The 26,346-nt window shown below is 35.7% G+C and overlaps 1 protein-coding gene across 1 annotated transcript in view; it reads left to right on the forward strand.

Annotated features, from left to right (window-relative positions):
- CNTN5 (contactin 5) overlaps positions 1-26,346 on the forward strand; it is a 570,282-nt gene that overhangs the window by 372,040 nt on the left and 171,896 nt on the right. The gene's annotated exons all lie outside the window — the stretch shown is intronic.

The raw sequence follows: 26,346 nt of genomic DNA on the forward strand, positions 1-26,346 counted from the left end.
GCAAAAATGAACTACTGGGACTTCATCAAGATAAAAAACTTTTGCACAGCAAAGGAAACAGTCAACAAAACCAAAAGACAACCGACAGAATGGGAGAAGATATTTGCAAATGACATATCAGATAAAGGGCTAGTATCCAAAATCAATAAAGAACTTATCAAACTCAACACCCAAAGAACAAATAATCCAATCAAGAAATGGGCAGAACACATGAACAGACATTTCTGCAAAGAAGACATCCAAATGGCCGACAGACATATGAAAAAGTGCTCAACATCTCTTGACATCAGGGAAATACAGATACCACCTCACACCAGTCAGAATGGCTAAAATTAACAAGTCAGGAAATGACAGATATTGGTGAGGATGTGGAGAAAGGGGAACCCTCCTACACTGTTGGTGGGAATGCAAGCTGGTGCAGCCACTCTGGAAAATAGTATGGAGGTTCCTCAAAAAGTTGAAAATAGAGCTACTCTATGATCCAGCACTACTGGGTCTTTACCTGAAAGATACAAATGTAGTGATCCAAAGGGGCACATGCATCCCAATGTTTATAGCAGCAATGTCCACAATATCCAAACTATGGAAAGAGCCTACATGTCCATCAACAGATGAATGGATAAAGAAGAAGTGGTATATATATGCAATGGAATATTATGCAGCCATCAAAAATGAAATCTTGCCATTTGCAACAACGTGGATGAAACTAGAGGGTATTATGCTAAGCGAAATAAGTCAATCAGAGAAAGACAATTATCATATGATCTCACTGATATGAGGAATTTGAGAAACAAGACAGAGGATCATCGGAGAAGGGAGGGAAAAATGAAACAAATGAAACCGGAGGGGGAGACAAACCATAAGGGACTATTAATCTCAGGAAACAAAATGAGGGTTGCTGGAGTGGAGGAGGGTGGGAGGGATGGGGTGGCTGGGTGATGGACACTGGGGAAGGAATGTGCTAGGTGAGCACTGTGAATATTGTAAGCCTGATGAATCACAGACCTGTACTTCTGAAACAAATAGTACATGATGTTAATTAAAAAAAACAATATAATATTTAGGAATAAATTTAACCAAGAAATGAAATATCTGTAATTTAAATCTATAGAACTCTGCTGAAAGAAATCAAAGATGATACAAACAAATGGAAATACATCCCATGTTCATAGATTGTAAGAATTAATGTAAAAATGGTACTACCCAAAGCCATCTGTCTATAGATTCAAAGCAATCTCCATCAAAACACCGAAGACATTCATCACAGAAATGGAAGAAACAATTCTAAAATTTGTGGGGAACTACATAAGACCCTGAATAGCCAAAGTCATCCTGAGAAAAAAAGAACAAAGTTGGAGGTATCATGTTCCCAATTTCAAACTATACTACAAAGCCATAATAATAAAAACAGTATAGAAATGGCACAAAAATAGACACATCGACTAGGGCAACAGAATAGAGAGCCCAGAATTAAACCCTGGCATATATGATGAACTAATATTTCACAAGGGAGCCAGGAATGCCTAATGGGGAAAAGATAGTCTCTTTAACCAACGGTGCTGGGAAAACTAGAGAAACACATGCAGAACAATGAAATTGGACCCCTATCTTACACTGGTTACAAAACTTAACTTGACATAGATCAGAGGCCTAAACATAAAACCTGATAGCATAAAATCCTAGAAAACATAGGGAAGAAGCTCATCAATACTGGTCTTGGCAATATTTTTTTAGGAATGATGCACACACCATAAAAGAAAAAAAAAATCAACAAATGGGACTACATCAAATTCAAAAGCTTCTGCAAAGCAAAAGAAACTATTAAAAAAATTTTTTAAAACCTACAAAGTAGAAGAATATTTTTGCAAACCACAGATCAGATAAGAGGTTAATACCCAAAATATATAAATAACTCAGTCAACTCAATAACAACAAAAATCCAATTTAAAAAACACAGGCAGAAGAACTAAATAGACATTTCTCCTAAGAGGATTCAAAGTGGCCAACAGACACATGGAAAGATGCTCATCATCACTAATCATCAGGGGAATGCAAATCAGAACCACAATACCCCCTCACATCTGTTAGAATGTCATCATCAAGTACAAGAACAGGTGCTGGCAAGGATGTGGTGAAAGGGAACACTTACAGATTGTTGGTAGGACTGTAAGTTGGCCCAACCACTATGGAAAACAATAGGGAGCTTTCTCAAAAAACTAAAAATAGATCGACCATGTGATTCAGCAATTCCACTTCCAAGTATTTACCCAAAGGAAATGAAAATAGGATTACAATTTGTTATCTGCACTCCCATGATTATTCACGATGACCAAGATGTGGAAATAACTCAAATGCCCATCATTAGATGAATGGATTAAAAGGATGTGGCACATATACATAATGGAATATTATTCGGTCACAAGAAAGAAATATATCTTCCCATTTACAAAAACATGGATGGGCCCTGATTGAGCACATTATGCTTAGCAAGATAAGTCAGACAGAAAAAGACAGGTACTGTATGATATTACTTATATGTGGAATCTCAAAAAGTTAAATCTGTGAAAAACAAAGAGTAAAATGGTGTTTACCAGGGATGGAGTGAATAAGAGCAATAGTGTTTAAGGGTACAAACTTGTGATGAGTAGTAAATAAGCCAGAGATCTAATGTGCAATAATGAATATAGACAATAATATTGTACTATAATTATGCAATGTGATAAATATTGTTACATTGGCAATCATATTACAATCTGTGTTTTAAAGTAACATTCTGTACACCTTAAACTTACATAATGTTATATGTTAAATTTACTCAATACAAAAATTTTAGGTAAAAAATAAACTCATCTCTCCCTCCCTATAGGATAATGTTCAAACTCTTCATCATGACAAACAAGATCTTCTCTTATCTGGGCCATATTTTCATCTTCATCTTTTTCCCACCCATCTCCAAATTAATTCTGAAGTAAAATTAACAGCTGGAGCTCTCTTATTATCCAGGCAGTTCCACATTTTTATGCATCAAAAAGCTTAGATGATTTCCTCTGCCTTTTAATGCCTTCACACCAATGAGATAAAGGGATGAGCACTTCTGATCTTTTTCTATACCCTCTTCAGAAGATGAAGCATGGCGGGGCACCTGGCTGGCTCAGTGGATTGAGCAACAGACTCTTGATTTAGGCTCAGGTCATGATCTCCTGGTCCTGGGATCAAGCCCTGCATTGGGCTCGCGCTCAGTGGGGGAATATGCTTGAGAATTCTCTCTCTCTCCCTCTGCCTCTCCCCCCACTTGCATTGCACTCTCTTTCTCTCACTCTCTCTAAGTAAATCTTAAAAAAAAGAGAGAGATGAGGAGTAGCTTATCTGATAGTTGATATTAATGAAAGCCAGACATGCACTGAGTATCTGTTCTCACATCTCATGGTAACTTGCCTCAGTTCTGCACCCTTAGGTTTAATGAATTTGAGATCTAGATCCTACCTACACTTACAGATTAAACCTGAATCAGCTGGATCAGCCTCTAATTCCATTAGTTCTGTTGGACGCCTTGCTTTGTGCTTACATTGCCACCGTATTCTCCAACTCAGCTCTGCTAAGAAGCATTACATTTTTTTGAGAAAAAAATTGTTATGTTGTTTTATGTTATGTTATGTTATGTTATGTTATGTTATGTTATGTTGTTATGTTATGTTATGTTGTTATGTTGTTTTAGTATTAGCATTCTTTGACCCCTTTCACTCTATTCTTTACCTTTACACTCTTCACCTGAACCCAAAGAAAATGAATAATAGAATTTGGGTGCCAAACCTTACCCTGAATTTGTAAAGATCTGTCATCCTCCAGGGAGTATTAATTTCAATTGTGGTAGTAAGTAGGAAAGCCTAATTAAAATCAGGCTTTCTAGAAAAAAAGCTGATTGCTGACACTTAGGTCCTCATTTGGCTCCTAGTGCATATTTCTCAATTGTTTAAACCTGGATAGAAAATGATATGTGTTTAGTATCCTAGAAATGTTCCACTAAATTTTTAAAAATCAATTTCTTATAAATAAAGCCTTTCCAAATTATAATTTTTTAAAACCTTCATCTCTTTCCTTCTCTCTTCTGGAAAGTGCCAATTCTAGTAACTTTTTAACTCATTCATAGGCTCTCGTATTTTTAACAATACCTTATCCATATACTCATGATTTTTTTTCTTTCTGCAAAAGACTTTATTTCCATTTAGTCAACTACTTGGGGGGGGCTCCAGGGTGTTTAAAAAGCGGCCTAGTAGCTACAGGAAAAGGCTCAGGCAAAAGCCCTGCCACCCAGGAGTATGCAAGAGGGGCCCCTCAAAGGCTGCTGGTTTGGAGGCTCCTAATCATGCTTAAAGGTAAACCTTTCAAAGAGATACTCACCCAGCACAGCCTGGGGGCCAGTCAGCCTGGGCGGAACAGTTAGTCAGGTGTTGGCCATCTTCTTTTTTTAAAGTTTTTATTTAAATTCTAGTTAGTTAACATACAAGGTAATATTAATTTCAGGTGTACAATATAGTATTCAACACTTCCATACAACACCCTTTGCTCATCACAAGTACACTCCTTAATCCCCATCACCTATTTAATCCATCCCCCATCCACCTCCCCTCTGGTACCTATCAGGTTTTTTTGTAGTTAAGAGTCTGTTTCTTGATTTGCCTCTCTCTCTTTTGTTTTTCCTTTTGCTTTTTGTTTTGTTTCTTAAATTCTACATATGCGTGAGATCATATGGTATTTGTTTTTCTCTGCCTGACTTTGCTTAGGATAATGTTCTCTAGCTCCATCCATGTCACTGCAAATGGCAGGATTTAATTCTTTTTAACCTGAGCAATATTCCAGTGTGTGTTTGTGTATGTGTGTGTGTGTAGGCACATATATACACATATATCACATCTTCTTTATCCATTCATCAGTTGATGGACAATTGGGCTATTTCCATAATTTGGCTATTGTAGATAATGCTGCTATAAACAAGGTGCATGTATCCGTTTGAATTACTAATTTTTTTGAATTATTTGTGTAAATACCCAGTAGTGCAACTGCTGGATCATAGGGTAGGTCTATTTTTAACTTTTTGAGGAAACTTCATACTGTTTTCCAGAGTGGCTACACCAGTTTGCATTTCCACCAACAATGCAAGAGGGTTCCCCTTTCTCCATACCCTCACCAACACCTGTTGTTTCTTGTGTTGTTGACTTTAGCCATTCTGACATGAGTGGGGTGATACCTCATTGTAGCTTTGATTTATATTTCCCTGAAGATCAGTAACGTTGAGCATCTTTTTCATGTGTCTATTGGCCACCTGTGTGTGTTCTTTGGAAAAACGTCTATTCAGGTGTTCTGCACTTTTTAAATCAGATTATGTGGGGTTCCCTTATCAATAATTTGCAAATATCTTCCATTTAATAGGTTGCCTTTTTGTTTTGTTGGTGGTTTCCCCCACTGCACAAAAGCTTTTTATTTTGGTATAGTCCCAATAGTTTAATTTTGTTTTTGTTTCCCTTGCCTGAAGAGACATATCTAAAAAAATGTTTCTATGGTTGATGTCAAAGAAATTACTACCTAAGTTTTCTTGCAGTTTTGTGGTTTCAGGTCTCACATTGAGGTCTTTAATTCATTTTGAGTTCATTTTCGTGTATGGTTAAGAAAGTGGTCCAGTTCTATTCTTTTCCATGTAGCTGTCCAGTTTTCCTAGCACTATTTGTTGAAGATACTCATTATGGTATTGATTTGCATTTCCCTAAAAATTATTGATGTTGAGCATCTTTTCATGTACCTGTTGGTCATCTGTATGTTTTCTTTAGAGAAATGTCAATTTAGGTCCTCTGCCCATGTTTTAACTGGATTGTTTGTTTTTCTGATATCAACTTGTGTGAGTTCTTTATATATTTTGGATATGAACCCCTTATCAGTTATATCATTTGCAAATATCTTCTGCCATTGGCTTTTTATTTTATTGACTGTTTCCTTTGATATGCAAAAGATTTTTACTTTGATACAGTTCCATATATTTGTTTGTGGGTTTTTTTTTTGCTTTTGTTCTTGCCTGAGAAGACAGATCCAAAAAAAATAGTGCTCAGACTGATGTCCAAGAGCTTGTTGCCTATGTTTTCTTCTAGCAATTTTATGGTTTCTGGTCTTACATTTAAACCTTTAATCCATTTTGAGTTTGCTTTTGTGTACAATATAAGAAAGTGGTTCAGTTTTATTCTTTTACATTTAGTTGTCCAGTTTTTCCAACACCATTTATTGAAGGGATTAGTTTTTCCCCATTGTATGTAATTTCTGCTTATATTATTTTTAAATTCCATAAAATCAATACTAAGATTGATTAATTAGTTTAGATTTTGTCTTATAATGTATATAGCCATAAGCTATGTTTGATTTTTGAGAGAATTCTTATTCTTTTTAAAGATTTTATTTACTTATTTGACAGAGAGAGAAAGAGCACAAGCAGGGGGAGCGGCAGAGGGAGAGGAAAAAGCAGGTTCCTCACTGTGGAGCTCAATCCCAGGACCCTTGGATCATGACCTGAGCCAAAGGCAGGTGCTTAACTGACTGAGCCACCCAGGCACCCCAAGAATTTTATTTTTGAAAATGTCTTTCAAATAGAACTATTTTATAGGTCCACCAATATAAAAAAAATCAATGTCAGAGAATCCGTAAGTATGTCAAAAATTCTGTAATTTTGGGGTGCTTGGGTGGCTCAGTCCATTAAGCAACTGCCTTCAGCTCAGGTCATGATCCCAAGGTCCTGGGACCGAGCCCCACATCGGGCTCCCCGCTCAGCTGGGAGCCTGTTTCCTCTCTCGTTCCTCCTGCTTGTGTGCTCTCTCTCTGTCAAATAAATAAATAAAATATTTTTAAAAGTAAATTTTTAAAAATTCTGTAATTTTATTATTCTTTTGTGTCTTTAGCCTCTCTCAAAAGTGTCCTAATTTGGATTATAAATTTTATGATCAGTCTCCATTTACATGGAATACTCAGAGAATCAGTAGAATGTGATGAACACAAGCAGAACAGTTAAGAAAACAGAATTTAATTACTTGGCTACATTTGGCAAGGTTTTTAATCCAAACTTTGTAAAAAAAAAAAAACAAAACAGATGTATTAGTGGAATTGTATTGTTATGGACTGAATGTTTGTGAGCTCTGCAAAAATCCATATTTTGAAGGCCTAACCTACAATGTTATGGTATTTAGAGATGGGGCCTTTGGGAGGTAATCAGGTTTAGATGAGGTCATAAGGAAGTGGTCCCCATGATGGGAATAGTGTCCTTATAAAAAGAGGAAGAAAAGCCAGAGCTGTCTCTCTCTATCATGTGAGGATACAGTGAGAGGACGGATATCTGCAAGCCAGGAAAAGCGCTCTCTCTAAGAACCAAATCTGCAAGCACCTTGATCTTGGATTTCCCAGCCTCTAAAACTGAGAAAATTAATGTCTGTTGTTTAAGCCATATAGTCTATGATACTTTGTTATAGCAGTCTGAATTGACTTAGACCTGCATTTTAAAATGAATATAGTTGCATGTAATTAAACTTGTATATATAAAGGAACATTATTCTTATTCAACAGTGTAAGTGGAGTTCTTTTTTTTTTTTTTAAGATTTTATTTATTTATTTGAGAGAGAGAGAATGAGAGAGAGCATGAGAGGGAGGAGGGTCAGAGGGAGAAGCAGACTCCCTGCCGAGCAGGGAGCCCGATGCGGGACTCGATCCTGGGACTCCAGGATCATGACCTGAGCCGAAGGCAGTCGCTTAACCAACTGAGCCACCCAGGCGCCCGTAAGTGGAGTTCTTGATAAATATATTGTACATACTGTGTTCCACAGATACTGTCTTAGGCACTGGGAAAACAGCAATGAGTGAGACAAAAATCCTCATCCTCCCTGAGTTGTATTCTAGTCTCTGTATGGAGGAGTTGAGAGAGGCAGACAATAGGCAACACAAAATTAAATATGGAGCATATTTTATTATAAGTGCTAAGGAAAAAAAAAAAAAGAAGAATAGAAAAGCCTGAATAGAGGGGATCATGTTTTTAGATGCATTGGCCAAGGAAAGTATTACTGAGAAGGTTCTGAAGGCAGAAGCAGGAAGACCAAGCAAGACACTATTATGATAATCCAAAGACTATGGGGAATTGGCTTATGCTATAGCAGCAGAGGTAAAGAGAAGTAATCAAATTCCAGATTTATTTAATTTATTTTTTTTAAAGATTTTATTTATTTATTTGACAGAGAGAGACACAGTGAGAGAGGGAACACAAGCAGGGGGAGTGGGAGAGGGAGAAGCAGGCTCCGCACTGAGCAGGGAGCCCGATGCAGGGCTCGATCCCAGGAACCTGGGATCATGACTTGAGCCAAAGGCAGACGCTTAACAACTGAGCCACCCAGGCGCCCCCCAGATTTATTTTAAATGTACAACCAGTCAGTAGGATTTGCTCATGGATTTTAATGTGGGATAAAAGAGAAGAAAAGAGTTCAGGTCCACTTTAGCTGAGGAGGTAGAAGAATAGGACTAACATTTTATTGAAATGAGCCAAGACATCAAGGGGAACAGGCTTCAGGAAGAATCAGCTAATATCCATTAGCATCTGAGTCTGAGGAGAGACCAGTCTGGATATACAAATCTGGGATTTCTTTAAATTGATCTATGGGATCAAGAGAGAGTTGTCTAGATTGTCTTTAGAAAAATAGTTCTAGATGAAATCATGCAAGGAGAATGTAGAAAGAAAAATATTCAAGAACTATGCTTTGGGGAATTCCAACATTAAGAGTTTAGGGAGGGCGCCTGGGTGGCTCAGTTGGTTAAGCGACTGCCTTCGGCTCAGGTCATGATCCTGGAGTCCCTGGATCGAGTCCCGCATCGGGCTCCCTGCTCGGCAGGGAGTCTGCTTCTCCCTCTGACCCTCCCCCCTCTCATGTGCTCTCTCTCTCATTCTCTCTCTCAAAATAAATAAATAAATAAATCTTTAAAAAAAAAAAAAGAGTTTAGGGAGATGAGGAGAAACCAATAGGGGATGAGACTAGGTAGACAAAGAAGTAGGAAGAAAACTGAGCATATTCATGCCCTGGAACAATAGTGAGGGATGTGTGTCAAAGAGGAGGGAGTAATCACTGTGCCAAATATGGCACAGCAAGTAGGATGAAGAAGGATTTAATAACATGGAATTCATCAGTCACCCTGTTGGTAGCAGTGTTAGTGTCATATTTGGAGGAAAGACAACCTTTAAGGAGTTTAAGAGAAGGGAAGGAAAGAAATAGGAGATGGAAAAATAGAACACTAATTTAAGGAGTTTTGCTGAAAAGAGAGGCAGAAAAGTAGGACAACTGGGAAAGGAACAAGTAGAATTGAGAGGTATTTTTTTTTTAATAGGAGAGAGAGATAACAATGTATTTATAGACTGATAAGAAAGAACCAGTAGAGAGGATGAAACTGATAGTGCAAGAGAGAGGAGTATTGCCAGAGTAATGCCCTTGACTTGGTGAGGAGGGGTAAAGTGAAGGGAATGGGAACTGTGTTCTTGGTCAAGAGCAGGGGCAATGAAGACACAGTAACAGAAAAGAAGGCAGAACTTAGGATCCAGAAGGAAGGGAGTAATATGAAATAAGTCATTTCATCAGGTTAGAGTAGGGCTACAGGATGACATTTGGGAACTGTGTGGGGAAAATTTTGAAATAATCATTTAGAAAAGTAGAGACCAGGTAGGTCTAAGGACCCACTTAAGATGGGGCATTATGGACTTAAGGTGACATCAGTTGTCCAGTTTGTGTGTTTTACTCCAGTTATGGAGTAAAACACACAATTTGTGTTTTACACAAATTTGGTGGACAATGGCAAAGAATTCATGGTTAACTGGATTTAACCAGAAATGGAATTTGTGTATGGGTATAATAAAATGAAAGAGGGGACAGGACTGTGTTCATAAAAAAATGATTGTGATGAATGATCATATATCTATCTAAACTGGAAGAGGAGGAATGTGAGGGGTAGTAAGAAGGTGGTAGGATCAAAATATTGTAGATAATCTATGCAGTTGAAAGAGTGTAGGAATTTTAGAGGGATTGAGCTGGAAGGATAAATGGTGCTCCCAGGGTTGTTTGCTTGAAATTGGAATTTGGTGGAACTGAAAGTCCCTAGATGATTATTGTAGTGAAGATTTCTGATCCCAAAGTGCAAGCCATCTAATGAGTACCCCCTTGGGAGAATGCTGCTTATCTAGATTTACTCGTGGGGCAAGCTACCTGGTACAAATATTTTGTACAATTCTCAGTGGTTTCCCTACATTAATTTAAGTAGATGTTACCAATTTAGTTTCTTCACTTTTCTTCTCACACCGGGTCCTTAAATCTGTTCCAGCTATGCCTGCTTCCTAGATTTTATTAAATATCTGAGCAATTTGGAAAGAAATGTTTTTCATCAACTCAAAGCAAATGAGTATATTATTTCCAGAAAAGATCGACTGCAACTTAAAGTTTTTTGTATATGTAAAGTTTTGAAATATCTTCCACAACATATAATAGGTTTGGGTGTCTTAGCTTCCTGGGTATAATATGTCTTTAGTCCTATGTGAAAAGCTCTTGGCAGGTGGTTAAAACCAGTCCTGTGGCCTCAGCTCTATTTAATAATATGTTTGTCAGAATTCTCTCTTGATCCTATCTGCTGGTTTTTCTGAAACTCTTAACCCTTCTAACCACATCTTCTGTAGCCATTATTTTATTCCTGGAGGAAATTAGCGATCTTTAGTCTTGACCCTCTAAGTGAAATCACCAATCAGGCTTCTACCACCCTCTGCCCTGGCTGTGACTTGGCCGCTAGTCTAAATTGTTGTGACTTCTACAGCTTCACATTTGTCTCCTTTTCCTCCTTAACCCCAAAGGTTTCTTTTCAGCTCATGCTGTTTTTTTTTAGGTAATGGTCTTGCAGCAAAGATCATTGTATTCTGTGAAGTTAAGGTAGCATTATTAGTAAGCAGAGATACAGATGCCTTAAGGTGATCTGCTTAAAGCTGGAAGGCTAATTACTGGCAGAGGGAGACCTGGAATTCAGGTCTCCTGACAACCCATTCCAAGCATTTTTTAATTCATTTACTGCCAAGAAACAAAACAAATAAACACACACACACACACACCAAAAAAACCCCACTTATCTCTAGGCACAGAAAAAGTGAACCTAATTTCAGTATGCTCCGGAAGCAGGGTTGTCTAATTAGGCTTATGGAGCACTGATGGAAGGTACCTAGTGTATAATCAATAATAATCTATTGGCTGAAAAGAATTAAGTCATCATTCCCTGTGATTTTTCTTCAGTGAAGACTGCATTTTTAGTCCCTTTCCCTAAATGCATCTGAATGTCTTCAGTACTACAAATAGCTGTCAGAAGTTTTTGCACTGTTTTTAATGTTCACTTGTTTTTATTATTAATCAATGACTATTTTTGAATCTCTATACAAGCAACATCATCTATAATATAAAATTCTTTCTTTCTTTCTTTCTTTATTTATTTTTGAGAGAGAGAACACAGTGGGGGCGGGGGGGAGAAGGAGAGAGAGAATCTTAAGCTGGCTCCATGCCCAGCACAGAACCCAATGCAGGGCTGTATCTCAGAACCCTGAGATCATGAGCTGAGCCGAAATCAAGAGTCAGCCAACTGAGCCACCCTGGCACCCCTATAATATAAAACCCTTTAAAGTAGGTTATAACATTCTTATTTTACAGCTGAGGAAACTAAAATTCAGAAAGGTTAAGTAATTTGTCAAAGGTCAGAGACTAAGGATTTCTTACATCCAGCTGCATGTCCATGCCCTTCCCAAAGAACAAGATGGCTGTCATGAAGACATGGATTGTTTTTATCCATAATGCATTAATTTTTAATGGCTTAGCCACAAAAAAATATCATAAAAATAAGCATAAAAAGAAGTAATAAAAATGTAATTTTCCATTCCATCTGATTTATGAGAAACAATTAGGGATCAGAGTAACTGAACAAACATTCTAAAATTAGAATCCAACTAGAATTTCATATAATCGAAATCTAATCAGCAAAATCATTTACATGATATTTAGAATGTTGCCAGTTTCTGTTGTCACAGGATTGCAGCATTAACATTATTAGATAACAAATCTGCACAATCGGTTAAAAATCATTCAGTCAGAATTGCAGACTAAGTTAAATATTACTTATGATTTCCTGGATAATGTTTCCCTGGATTACAAATACTTTAAAAAGTATTCATTTTTAAACATGAGGTTATGTAACATCTTTGATGATAATCTATTCATTTTAAATTTTCAAAATGCCATTTACTTAGTCAAATATAAGGAAATACTGCTATTTATTATCTTATCCCAAAATTGTCCAAACTGTATGACAAATAATAAATCAGATTTAATTGTTTTGATTCACATTATATTCATTGCCTAAAAGAAATGATAAAGATTTCTGAACTCTATAGACAATTATAAAAGCAACATGACTTCACTGATCAAATGGCATGAATACTAGCCTTTTCTCCTTGGCCAATAAACACATCCACCTGGAAAATGGACACAAAGTTTTGTGTGGACACACAGCAAAAGTCTTTGCTGAGGAAAAGCTATGCCAAAATATTTTATCTTGTGTCAGTGTGACTATATTTTCTAGCATCAAAATATTTAAATATTTTAAAGAAGCTAACCGATAATTTCATAACATATAAATTATATTTTATGATAGCTTTTGCTCAAATATGGAAGAGTAGCAAGCAATAAAGTATTCTAGCGCACGTAGGCTTCACATCTGTCAGGCACAAGTCTATTTAAAATGGAAATGTTTGTCACTGAAGTAAGCACTACTTAATAATTTGATTATATTCTAAACATAGGAATTTCAGTATGCTTGTTAAATAAATGTTACCACTTGTTCCCTAACACGTATTAGTTGAAGCAGGATAAAAAACAATAAGGTCCCCATAATGATATATTGCTAGTGCATAATGAAGTATCAAGATTGAATGAGGGAAAAAAATAAAACTCATTATTTATGTATTATATAATTGCAGATACTGAAAATCAAAACAATATGTGGATAAATTTCTAGAAATAAGAGTTTAGCTTGGTTGTAGTTCTGTATAATAATAAGAGCAAATAGTTGCAAAATAAAAATGTTTTAAAGAGATACTATTTCATGTTAAAATTTTTTTCTAAACATTTTATTTATTTATTTGAGAGAGAGATAACAAGAGAGAGAGCAGGAGCAGTGGGGAAGAGGGAAAAGCAGGCTCCCCACTGAGCAGGGAGCCCTACATGGGGCTCCATCCCAGGACCCTGGGATCATGACCTGAGCTGAATGCAGTTGCTTAACCAACTGGGCCACCCAGGCACCCCTCATATAAAATTTTTTAAAAATTCTGAACCTTGAAATAATCTAATCAAAATGGGTAAGCTTTTACTGAAGGAAAATAATAACTTTTTTTCAGAGGCATTAAAGAAATTCCAAGTAAATGTGACATATACTGTTCACAAATTGAAAAACTAAATTTTATAAAGGTAATTCCAATCAATATTGCAACAATGTTTTTACATCAGTCATGGATTTTTGCTTTTGCTTTTGTGGAACTTGACAAGCAAATTCCAGAAATTATACGAAAATATAAAAAAAATTGTAAAAATTTACATGAAGAAAAAGAAAGTGGAAAACTTGCCATATTAGATATGATGTTAATATAATATAGTCTTATTCTTACAAGGTTATAGAATTTAGATAATGAAATCCTGACATAAATTGGCTTATAGACAAATGGAACAGAATAGAGAGACCAAAAACAGATGCACATATTTATGGATACTTAAGGCAAAGGTGACATTGGAAATCAGTGGAAAATTTTAAAAACGTGAGAAAAAAATTATCCCTACTTCACATCATATTCAAAAAAATATTTTCAGGTAGATTGAAGCCCTAAATACATAAAATTTTAAAAGATAAAATAGGAGGCAAACCACAAAACAGAATCTTAACTATGGAGAAGAAACTTATGGTTACCAGCAGGGAAGGGGTAGTGGGGAGGGGATGGATGAATAAGTGATGGGGATTAAGGAGTACACTCGTGATAAGCACTGGGTGTTGTATGGAAGTGTTGAATATTGTACACTTGAAACTAATATTATATTGTATATTAACTGAAATTTAAATAAAAATATAAAAAATAAAATAAAAGATAATATAGGAGAATATCTTCATGACTTTGGAATAGGAAAGGATTTCTTTAAAAATAAAAGGGAAAAGCAACCACTGAAGAAGATCGATTTTTAAAAGTTTGTATTAAAATTATGAAATTTTGTTCTTCAAAATAAACCTTAAAGAGAGTGTCAAGACAAACCCTGGAGTGGGACAAGATATTTCAATCTCTTTTTTTTTTTTTTTTTTTTTTTTTTTTTTTTTTTTTTTTTTAAAGATTTTATTTATTTATTTGAGAGAGAATGAGACAGAGAAAGAGAGCATGAGAGGGGGCAGGGTGAGAGGGAGAAGCAGACTCCCTGCCGAGCAGGGAGCCCGATGCGGGACTCGATCCCGGGACTCCAGGATCATGACCCGAGCCGAAGGCAGTCGCTTAACCAACTGAGCCACCCAGGCGCCCGATATTTCAATCTCATAAGTAAAAATTATCTAGGGGTGCCTGGCTGGCTCAGTCAGAAGAATGTGTGACACTAGAGTTTTGGGGTCGTGAGTTCAAGCCCCACATTGGGTGTAGAGATGACTAAAAAAAAAAAATTAAAAATATTTTTAAAAGATCTAATATTCAGATTTATGATCAAAAAAGCAAAACAAAGTAAAATCTGTAAAAAATTTGCAAAATCTTGAACAGGCTTTTCACAATAGTGGCATTTCAATGGGAAAAAGTGTTCAACTCAATTAGTAACAAGGAAACGCAAATTAAAAAATATAGTATGTTATCCTTACAAATCCCCCAAATTTGGGGAAAAATTAATAATCTGACAATAACAAGATATAGTGGAGCAGAGGGAAATCTTATGCCTACTGGAAAGATTGTATATTTTCACAACCACTCTAGAAGCAATTTGGCATTATATAGCAAAGATGTGCATACCCAAGAATTTCACTATTCTACTCTGTTAATACCTAGCTAATCTCTTACACATGTGCATCAAGAGATGCACACAACAATGTTCACTGGTGCATTGTTGGTAATAGCAAAAGCTGACGATGACCCAAATGTCCATCAACAATAAAATAATAATTATAGTATATTGAGATAATAGAACACTATTCAACAATATAAATTAATGAACTACAGCTACATCTTACACTTTAGATGAATCACATAAACAAGGATGAATGAAAAGAGCAGAGCACAAGAGTATATAATGTGATTCTATAAAGTTCAAAAATGGGCAAAACTAAACCATATTGTTGAGAAATTCATATACAGATGTTAAAACTAGAAGAAAACCTGGAGAATGATCCATCAACAAAATCAGAATACTGGGTAAGGTTGTGACCACGGTGGGCCATGCAGTAAAGTTTTGGAAGTTCTAGCAATACTCTAGCTCCTGACCAACGTAATGGTTACATAAGCACCGATTTCATAATTTTTTAAAAGTATATAAAAATGGTTTATGCACTTTGACATAATATAACTAAATTTTGACTTGTTCTTTAAAAATTCTGCCTTCTACCAAAAGCACTCTATTACTGCTATATCACCTAGTTTGTAGACTCCCCATATAAGTAAGGTTTTTTTTACACTTCTGCCATTTAGGTTTTTTTCCCTTAAAATTTTTTATTGTTACTGCAGAAGGAATCTGTGTGACAAAGGTCATTAGGTTTTTTTTTTTCTAAGGGTAATAGGTTAAAAAGAAATTGCTGTTTTTGCAGTTCCTATTAGGAAAAAAAAAAGGATAATGGATTGACCCTATAGCACATACCAGTTATTGCTTATTCCACTGAATTTGCTCAGTATTTGTAGTATTTCTTGGGTTCAGAAGACATCTCAAATAGACATAACCTGGAGTAATAACAGTTCCCAGGGGCTACTATAACTTTAGGCAGCGTTTTTTAAGTACTTTATGAAGCACTCAGTTTATCACAACATGCATATTCCTAAGAGATGAAGAAAAATAATAGTTTAAGACTTCCAGTGGAAATGTAGTTTCACCTAGAGAAGACAAGGAGAGAGAGAGTCAGAGATAGAGACAGAGACAGAGAGAAACTTTCACTTTTCATCATAAGAGGAAGATAGATGGTACTTAACCTGCTTTGCAAGTTATTTTACCAGATAACTCAATTTCCTTCTAGAATGCTAGATGAGGTTTTATTCTCACTCAGAACAGCCAAGGCTGTGTAAATAAGACACTTGTTCATTATTGCCTTCATGTCTCCAACAACCTTAGATATGTGCTAGTGTGGGAGGTTTTAAAACAAAATTATTTGTACATCATTTAGCAAAAATTATCTTCCAGAATTTCTACACCAAGTTTTGATATTTTGACAAGTTGAAACAAAATAAAAAATAGATTTCAAGCTTAGAGTTTAATAGACCATTTGTTAAAATTAAATAATCTTAAGATTGAATCACAAAAGCTGATAAAAATAAGAAACTGGAATACAAACCAAGCCTTATTATAAAGATTATCTATTTTGTTACATTTGTAATTGTTTATATTGTTTACATACTTGAAATTTTTATATTTTTTGTATTGTGCCACTCAGCCTGGTGCAGTCTCATTGCAATGTTAGTGATTTAAATGAATGTTTTATATAACAAAGCAATAAATTAATGATATAGATGATCTAGATAGATAAAAATATAAATAGATATGAAAATATTTCTTGGAGAAAAAATTCCCCTGGATATCATTACTACCAATGCTTATCAAGCAACTATTGACCTAAATTCAACAAATACAGTGTACTTCTTCCTGCATTATTGCCTTAGAATTTACTTTAAATACCAGAGATCCTGAAATCAATCTCCTAGCCTCCTGCCTACACCAATCACACTTCTTCTTTCTCCTGGCTTTGTTTCTTTATCCAAATTAATTTCTTTACTCTCTAACCACAGAATCTCTTCTCCAGGACTTACTCTGATTTAGTCTCTACTTGGAATAGTTTGCCTTCCTAGGACCTTCCAATCTCCCAAAGGAAATTTTCCAAGTGAAAATTGCCATAATAATTATTACTTCTTATTGTGTACCAGACACTGCAACTAGCATTTCATATGCTTTATGTCACTTATTACCCAAAATAAAAGGAGAGTTGTTATTATCATTCTTTTTCTGATAAAACAACTGAGATTTAAAGAAGTTACATAAGTTACCCAAAGTCAAAATGCTGTCCAACTCAAGTCCACACTCCTAGCCCCAAGACTCACACTCCTAGCCCCAAGACTAAGTTTGGAAGATCCTCTAGGGCTAGAAGTACTGTCTTTCTGTTCACCTACACTTGTAGATTGCTGTACTCATTTCTGTGAATATGCATAGATCCTTATTCAATTTTAATCATGAGCTTGAAAGATTAAGTTTGTGAGTTCTCTCTTTCCAAAACTTGTCATTAATAACATACACAATCAAAGCTAAAAATCTGCTTCTGATAACAACAGAATGAATAGAAGGATAGGACCAAGTATCTAACTGATAATATATATTTTTTAAAGATTTTATTTATTTTAGAGAGAGAGTTAGAGAGCAGGGGAGGGGCAGAGGGAGATGGAGAGAGAGAATCTCAAGCAGACTCCCTGCTGTGCATGGTGCCAGAAGCAGGGCTTGATCCCACAACCCTGAGATCTTGTGAACTGAGCTGAAATCAAGTCAGGTGGTTTAACCGACTGAGCCACCCAGGTGCCCCGATAATGTATATTTTTAATATGATTTTGTATTTCTCACTCTTTTGACTCTTATTTTGCCTTTAGATTGTTATTTGCTGTATTTATTTGCTGTTATTTGCTCTAAATTAAAATACAGCCTTATTAAAAGTGGTAGCTATATTTTCTTTATTCTGTATTCCAATTCTCCTAGCACATTCAGCTCATGAATAAATATCAAATAACATGGTAAAACCCATACTTTACTTATAACTAGATGAAGTACAGAAAATAGGGAAAGCATAATATAAATAAGAAATCAGAGCAAGGTCCCAAATAAATGTCAAAAATATCAATTTCCCTATCTTATTTTCTATATAAATTATTACATTATATATTATACATAAGCACTACAAATTTGTTTGAATCATGAAACTAGTTGGAAGGAAATGATAATACTGTTGATAAAAATAAAATGTAGATAATTAAGTAATCAAAATCAATATGATTTTTGTAGAAATGTATCAGAAAACTAACAGGTAATAGTGTCAAGAGCATAGAATTTAGCCAGAAGATTCTGGTGGGTTTTGAATTATCCAATTACTTGCTTGCAGAAGTCACTTAATTTTTCCAAATAATTTTTAAAGGGATCAGGTAATTCTTTAATCTACCACATTTTTAAGAATCAAATGAGATAGCATACATAAAATTAAGTCATAAAACCACAAAATAGTGTATAAATGTACAGTTTTATTTTATAAATTTTCAAACAATCCATAAGCAATCTTACTTTCTAACTGATGCTTTTCAACCAAGGAGTAGCCTAATAAAAGCAGAATTGTAGGAAGATGAATGGGACATAGAGTAAAGAATGAAGTGATAAAGGTCAGGACTAGGTTGATGACAGCAAGAATAGAAGAAATTTAAAGAGGCAATTAGAGCCCAATGAAAAAAGCCACATACTGTGTGATTCCAACTATATGACATTCTGGAAAAGGCAAATTACAGAGATGATAAAAAAAAGAATAGTCGTTGCTAGAATTTAGGGGACAGGGAGGGATGAATAGGCAGAGCACAGAAGATTTTTATGGCAGTGAAACTAATCTGTACAATATACAATTGTAGATACCTGTACTTACACATTTGCCAAAACCATAAATGCACAACACCCAGAGTGAACCCTAAGATATGCCATGGACTTTGGATGGTAGTGAAGTGTCAATGTAGGTAACAAATGTACCACTCTGGTGGGGAATTTTGATAGTGGAGAAGGTGATGTGTTTGTGGAGACAGGGTGTATTTGAGAACCCTCCATACTTTCCACTCCCTTTTCCTGTGAACCTAAAACTTCTCTTAAAGATAAAGTTTATTAATTTAAAAAAAGATAGACATTGTGAGAGACATTCTGAAGGAATCTGAGACTCAGATTCTCACCTACCAGAAATAATTGTTAGAAATAATTTGGTAGTAATACACTGAAATAAGAGTCTAAAGATCTTAGTGCCAGTTCTGTCTCTATTGCATTAAAGTGGGTATCAGCTTCCTATGACTTGGCCCTCACATCTGTTATGAAGCCATTATTCCCTGGCACCGAAATAGATTTCTGGCACATAGGAGGTACGCAATAAATATATAGGGAATGAATGAATGAATGAATGAGTAAATGAATGGACCATACTCACCTCATAGGGTTGTTGTATCTAATGAGATAATGTATCATAAGTGCTTTATGAACTATAAATAGATATATGAAAATATTATTAACTAATTGGAAGTTCAATTTAGCCTTATTTTAAAGATTTTATTTATTTATTTGAGAGAGAGAGTGAGAGAGAGAAAGAGCACAAGAGGGGGGAGCGGGAGAGGGAGAAGCAGACTCCCTGCTGAGCAGGTAGCCTGATGCGGGACTCGATCCCGGGACTCCAGGATCATGACCTGAGCCGAAGGCAGTCGCTTAATCAACTGAGCCACCCAGGCGCCCTAATTTAGCCTTATTTTAAAAGGTCCAACAAAGCTATTCAACAATTAAATGGATTACTTTCAAAATAGTGAGTTCTCTGTCCTTGAAGTAGTTAAACATTAAAGTTGAATGATCTTCTATCAGATAAGCAATAAATGTAACTCTTGCTGTGAGAATAGGGTGGCATGCAATTTTAAGATTCTATAATTTTTTAGGAATGATAGCCAACATTTATTGAATGTTTATTGGGTGTCAGACCCAGTTCTAGTTACTGTGCATTCGCTCACAACCCTTTGAGATACATGAGACTAGTACACTCACAAAACAGAGGCTCAGAGACGTTAAGGAACTTGTCTACATTACAAGGTAGGGAGTAACTAGGGAAGGACTTGAATCCAGATATATCTAGCTCCTGGGCCTTTGCTTAAAAGTCTATATCACTACATTACACTGCCTCATAAAAACATCAGCATCTCCTTGACTCATTACTGTGGCCATCACTAAATGAAATCTCTGTTCTAATTTATCTGCTAAATGACTGTTAATAGCTGCTTGGTGATTCGAGTCTATTTTATCAGTCCTAGCAAATCAAAAGTAGCATTTCTGATTTTATTAATTCCCCTACTACAAAATAGTATATGATACAGGAAAAGAAGCAAACATTTATAACATAATTTTTTTGAGTAACAAAAAAAATAAAACTTTTTGTTAAAATAAGGTGTCACTGAGACTTAATATTTGAAGCAACACTGCTGAAGACTATGAAAACAAGAATCAGGTTTCATCTGACCAGACATTATTACAAACTTTATAATAACAATATTTTAGTAGATCATTGCTGCCCCAGGCACGTGAAAATTTTCCAAGTAAACATCTAATTACCAATCCTAAATTTTAAAGATGCATATTCCTCTAAAAGGCACTTTGTGCTTCAGGATAGTATGGAAATAATTCCACTGCTCATTTCACATTGCTCAAAGTACGTGTTGTTCATCCTGATTGTATTTAGAATTGATTCCAACTTAGGTTATTACTCGTTGACCCTTGATAATTATACCAAAACATTTTTTTAATTAACCCGTGCTTTCCTAAATAATCATTTAAGCCAAAATATAAGGATGATTTAGAATGAGTGAAAAATAGCTTTGTCTTTCTTCCTTTTAGTTGAGTTTGTCACCATATCTAATACAGAAGAAGGAGTAAAGGGGAGTAGTTATAGCTTTGTGTGAATGACCTAAATTTGTGCACACTTGCCTAATAGAATCTTTAACAATTGGCTTACTTCTGAATAGATTCTGTATTTGGTCAGATAACCAAATTAAAAACAAAGATCTTTCTCCCTGGGTTTCCTGAATGAGTTTCTTAGAAACCACCTAGACTCACCTAGACTAATTCCCTCATTTTATAGGTTGAAGAAATTGTCTCTAAGTGAAATGATTTACTTGTTGGCACACAACCTATGTGGAAGAAGATGACTATGAAGGGCGCCTGGCTAGCTCAGTTGGTTAAACATCTGCCTTCAGCTGGTCATGATCTCAGGGTCCTGGGATGGAGCCCTACGTCATCGGGCTCCCTACTCAGCAGGGACCCTGCTTCTCCCTCTCCCTCTGCCCTTCCCCCTGCCCATGTTCTCTTTCTTGCTCTTGCTCTCTCTCTCTCTCTCAAATAAATAAATAAAATCTTTTAAAAAAAAAGATGACTTAGATACCAAGTGTCTTAATTCCTAGCTTTTCTTCCTAGTCCATGTTTCGTACAAGAATTCCTAATTGTACTGTAGGGTAAATTCATGTCATTTTCAACCTTTTTAAAGTGCCATTGCCTGCCCCAATTTCCATCCCTGCCTCTAAATCCCAATCAAAATAGTATACCATGAAAATGAATCAAGAGAAAATAATATTAAATTGATAATATACTTAATCTTCTTTTATTGTGCTCTCAGAGTGTGATGAAGACATATCCTACATATTTGTAAGAGACAGATGTTATTTACAAACAAGCCATTAGGTTTTCAGTATTTCTTTTTTTTTTTAATTTTATTTATTTATTTATTTGCCAGAGAGAGAAAGGCAGGCAGAGGGAGAAGCAGGCTCCCTGCTAAGCAAGGAGCCCAATGCGATACTCAATTCCAGGACCCTGGGATCATGACCTGAGCCTAAGGCAGATACTTAACTGACTGAGCCACCCAGGCGTTCAGTAGTTCTTTTTTTTTTTTTAAGATTTTATTTATTTTTTGACAGAGAGAGAAAGAGGGAACACAAGCAGGGGGAGTGGGAGAGGGAGAAGCAGGCTTCCTGCTGAGCTGAGAGCCCATGTGGGCCTCGCCCCAGGACCCTGGGATCATGACCTGAGCCAAAGGCAGATGCTTAGCAGCTGAGCCACCCAGACGCCCCTCATTCAGTAGTTCTTAAGCTTCATTTTAATAGTAGCAGACACAAAAATTAAAGTGACTGATACATTTAAAGCAAGGCAAAATATTTTCTTAAGAAAATTCACTCATCCATGCATTTATGCACTCAACACTTTTGGTGGCACTTGATTTGAGCCGGTCTCAGTGTTAGATATGTACAGGGTTGCAATGATGAATAAAATGATCAACATATAGACTGGGAATTGCCCTGATGGAGCTTATATCATAATAGGGAAAGAAAGCTCAAATAAATATCACACTAATCTGTAGTAACAAATTGGGTTAAGGAATTTACTTTTCTTTCCAAAGGATAGAAATCTGATCCTGTGCATGTGTATAACGAAAGAAACAGACCTAGACAAGGGTTGAGGGCAGTCAGGAGGTACCTGTCAGAGGAGGTGACATTTAAACTGAGAACTGAAGAATGGGTAGCAGTTAACTAGCTAAATGGGAGGTAGCAACAGTGGAGTAAGGGAGTATTCCAGACTGAATGCCTTGTGGCTGTCATTAGTGTCCTGCATTTTTGCATTCAAAGAACGGAAGACACCCTTTGAGAACTTTATACTGGAAAAAATTATTTTATTCCTTTGTGGAGAACAAAGCCTGAAATAATCGCTGACACATGGTAAATGTTCAACAAATATTTGTGAAAGAAAGGCGCTTCTTAGTATACGACTATGAAATCCAATTGGTATCAGAACTTCCTCTGAGTCCTGAGGTGTCGAGTGTCCTAAAAATAGCAAGGAAAAGTGAACTGCCTTGTTTAAAGATGCCAAAGATAATGATGTGCTTTTAAATGGTCATTCTTCAACTAAAACACCTGACCAAAGTTTAAAAAAATGGCTTACATTATTTCAGCTAATTTTGATACTATATAAATACTATTACTTTTCTTACAGTAAGCATTAAAATATTATTACTTTATTTATTTATGTATTTTGATGGAGGGAGGGCAGAGGGAGAGAATCAAGCAGACTCCCTGCTGAGCACGGAGCCTGGCACGGGGCTTGATCCCAAGACCCATGAGATCATGACCTGAGCAGAAACCAAGAGTTGAAAACTTAACCAACTGAGCCATCCAGGCACCACAAACAATTATTTTTAAAGATATGAATGGTCTCATTTTGTCTCCCAGCTAAAGTGACTATCATTTAAGTAATTAGATCTGTATCCACAACTCAAGATTCTTCTCACCAAAGAAAAAAATAAACTTTTTTCCATAGTATTTAAACTGTCTAAGTAATCCACTTAAATGTTTCCAATAATATAAATACCACAATTATGTTCACCCAGTACACTACATTCACACTGACCACTCTGTCCCTAGGCCCCAACTCATTCTAGTGTCAGGGCCTTTGAGGCTATTACTCCCTCTGACAAGAATATTCTTCTTCCAGACTCTGTGTAGCTGTCCTTCTCTCATCACTTGGATCTTAGCTTAATGTCACTGTATAAAAAGACCTCCCACGCTTTCCTAGGTAAGAGAACATGGCACAGCGCCAAGTGCATAGTAGGACCTCCACAAATGATAGCTATTATTATTTTTAACGTTAAATAACAAATACCAACTGAATGCTTTCTATTAGCCTCAACACAGTGAAAGGCACTTTATACATTTTTAATTCTTACGACTGCCAGATAAATATTATCATCCGTCATTTACAGATGGATTATTCGGAAAGATTAAATTGCTTGGCCAAAGTCACTGAGGCAGAGCATTTGTCTTAAAATAAAAGTTAAAAAAAAAACCCAAACTCTATGTATTTTTTTTGCAACATATACATTTTGATTAAAAGAAACCAAATGCGCAAATGATGCAGTTATATTGGACTTACACCTGAAAAATTAAGACGGTTGGGTAACATACTTTTTCTGATTGGATTACTCTGATAGTAGCTTCACATTTCTCCAATTTGTGGGACTGCTTATGCTCCAAACTCAACTGAACTCAACTGAAAATTTAACTTACGTTTGATTTCTTTCTGTTTGCTAGTCAGTACTAACTTAAAATTCCTCCAATACTTAGAGTTATTCCCTACCACCCAAATTAGCTCTTGAGCCTTGTTAGTAGCCAGGTTGTTTCACATAGGTGAAAAAAAGATCAGTGAGTATCAAAAGGGCACTGAGCAATGTTTTATATTATTGTATGTCATCCCCAGAAGATGATAGTGACCTGCATGTTTATGGTTGGCTGCAAATTAGAAGTTGGAAACTGGAACCTTTCTTATTCTGAGACAGATCTTGATGAGAAAGAAACTTCAAGGCAGGTTCCAGAAAAAAGGAACGCAGACAGACTCTCTGGGTTCACTGTAAGATAGGAAAAAAAAAAAAAAAAAAAAAAACATGGATTGTAGCCTGAGACTGGGAAAAAGACCTTAGAGTTATGGGTAAATAAGTAAAATGTATCTTAGAAATCTAGTCCACACTGTTCATTTTATTGATGAAGGAAAGGAAGCATAGAATTGAAATAAAGGTCAATTAACAAGTGAGTTCAGAAGTGGGGTTTTGTACTGACTTCCCAATGCACTTTAGCTTACCCTGCATTGCCATCATAAAAATCAATTAACTGATGTTGATTTGACTCCACTCAGAAAGTAACTTGAGCTAAATAGTGGAAGAGCTGCTCTCCAAGAGAAAACTAATAGAAAAAAAACTAATAAAGTGCATTATTTTAATATTAATGAGCTTAGTCACGGTCAAGTTTTCTAATTAGGTCAGGATAATTTAAAATGACTAAAAACTATCCCAGGTGGAGATATCAAAAATTCATAATTTTGCCCTGGATGCTATCTCTGCGACCTTAGAGATTTCAGAGAACAATAATTTATCCCCAGTTCCCATGAAATTTAGATATTTATACAGGCAGCAGATTGAAAAGAAAATGCAAAAACTCACACAAATTCAAGGAGTAATAAAGATTTCAACTCTTTATAAATACCTGTCCTTTCCCTTTTAGTCTGCATTAAGAAATACTGACAGGTTTCATGTCCCAGTTAATGTGAAATGACAGATTATTCAGTTCAGAACACTGTGAAAAGCTACAAGGTAAATGATTCAATGCCACCTCAATTATGTTGTTGTTGTTTTTCAACTATGTTTTTTACTTAAAAAATTCTGTTTGGGCCTGTATCCAATGCCACAGCATTTTTCAGTTTTAGAAACATGTCACTGGAAAAGTTTAGAATCCACTTCACAGTCACTCCAAAGGTATTTACCTAGCTTTATTGTGTTTGGTTTTAATTTCTCTCTCTGTAAAATCAATTTCTCATTAGTGCTAAGCCAAATGCTTCCAGGGGAAAATGAAGAAATGCATTTAGTTGACACAGGTTTTTACCAGACTATTCAAGAGCCTATAAAGAAGAAATAACTTTAATATAAAATAGAAAGAAAATGTTATAAATACATACATGTTTATGTCTGGCTAGTAAATAGTGCCTTTCAAAGTATGGTTCAAAGGAAGAACATCCATTAAGTTTTTACTAGCTTTGTATTGTTAATAAGGAAAAACTGACACATTCATGCTAATAGATGCATGACAGCACCATGAAATGTTACCTCAAACCAGTGAAAATAGTGAAAAATATTTTAACAGGGAAAATAAAGATAGGAATTTCAATCCTATAAAATGAAATTAACTCAAAATTCCTCCTACTATCTCTTTTACAATTTTTCTCTTTGCCTCTCTCCTATGGTTAAATAGCTAGGGCTGTCATCATGGACCTTCATGAAAAAAATGTAGTCTGATAAGGTAATTTATTCTAAAATGTGGTCATTAATTGGATATTCTGATGAGGAATTTGAGCACTATTTAACCATTTTTTGACTTATTGTGTTCTTATGATACTTAGTTCCTTCTTCAAGTAAAAACATTTATAACATAATATGTGGAGATGTGAGATACTGAGAAATGTACTAGAGGTGTAAAAGGACAGGGAAACCATGATGTATGGGTAGGAAAATAGTAACTGAGGATCAGGGAACATCATGCCAATGGGATCTGAGCAATAACAACAACAAAAAGTTAGAGAATGATAAGTAATTTACCAGACAGATAAGAGACAGGAAAACAGGAAAAGTCTCATCCAGATGGAGGAAAACTATTTGCAAAGACCTAAACATAAACTTCAGAGAATGACAAGTAGTTCATTATGAATGCAAGTTAGG

This window comes from Neomonachus schauinslandi, chromosome 11, assembly GCF_002201575.2.
Source record: "Neomonachus schauinslandi chromosome 11, ASM220157v2, whole genome shotgun sequence".
Classification (NCBI taxonomy): domain Eukaryota; kingdom Metazoa; phylum Chordata; class Mammalia; order Carnivora; family Phocidae; genus Neomonachus; species Neomonachus schauinslandi.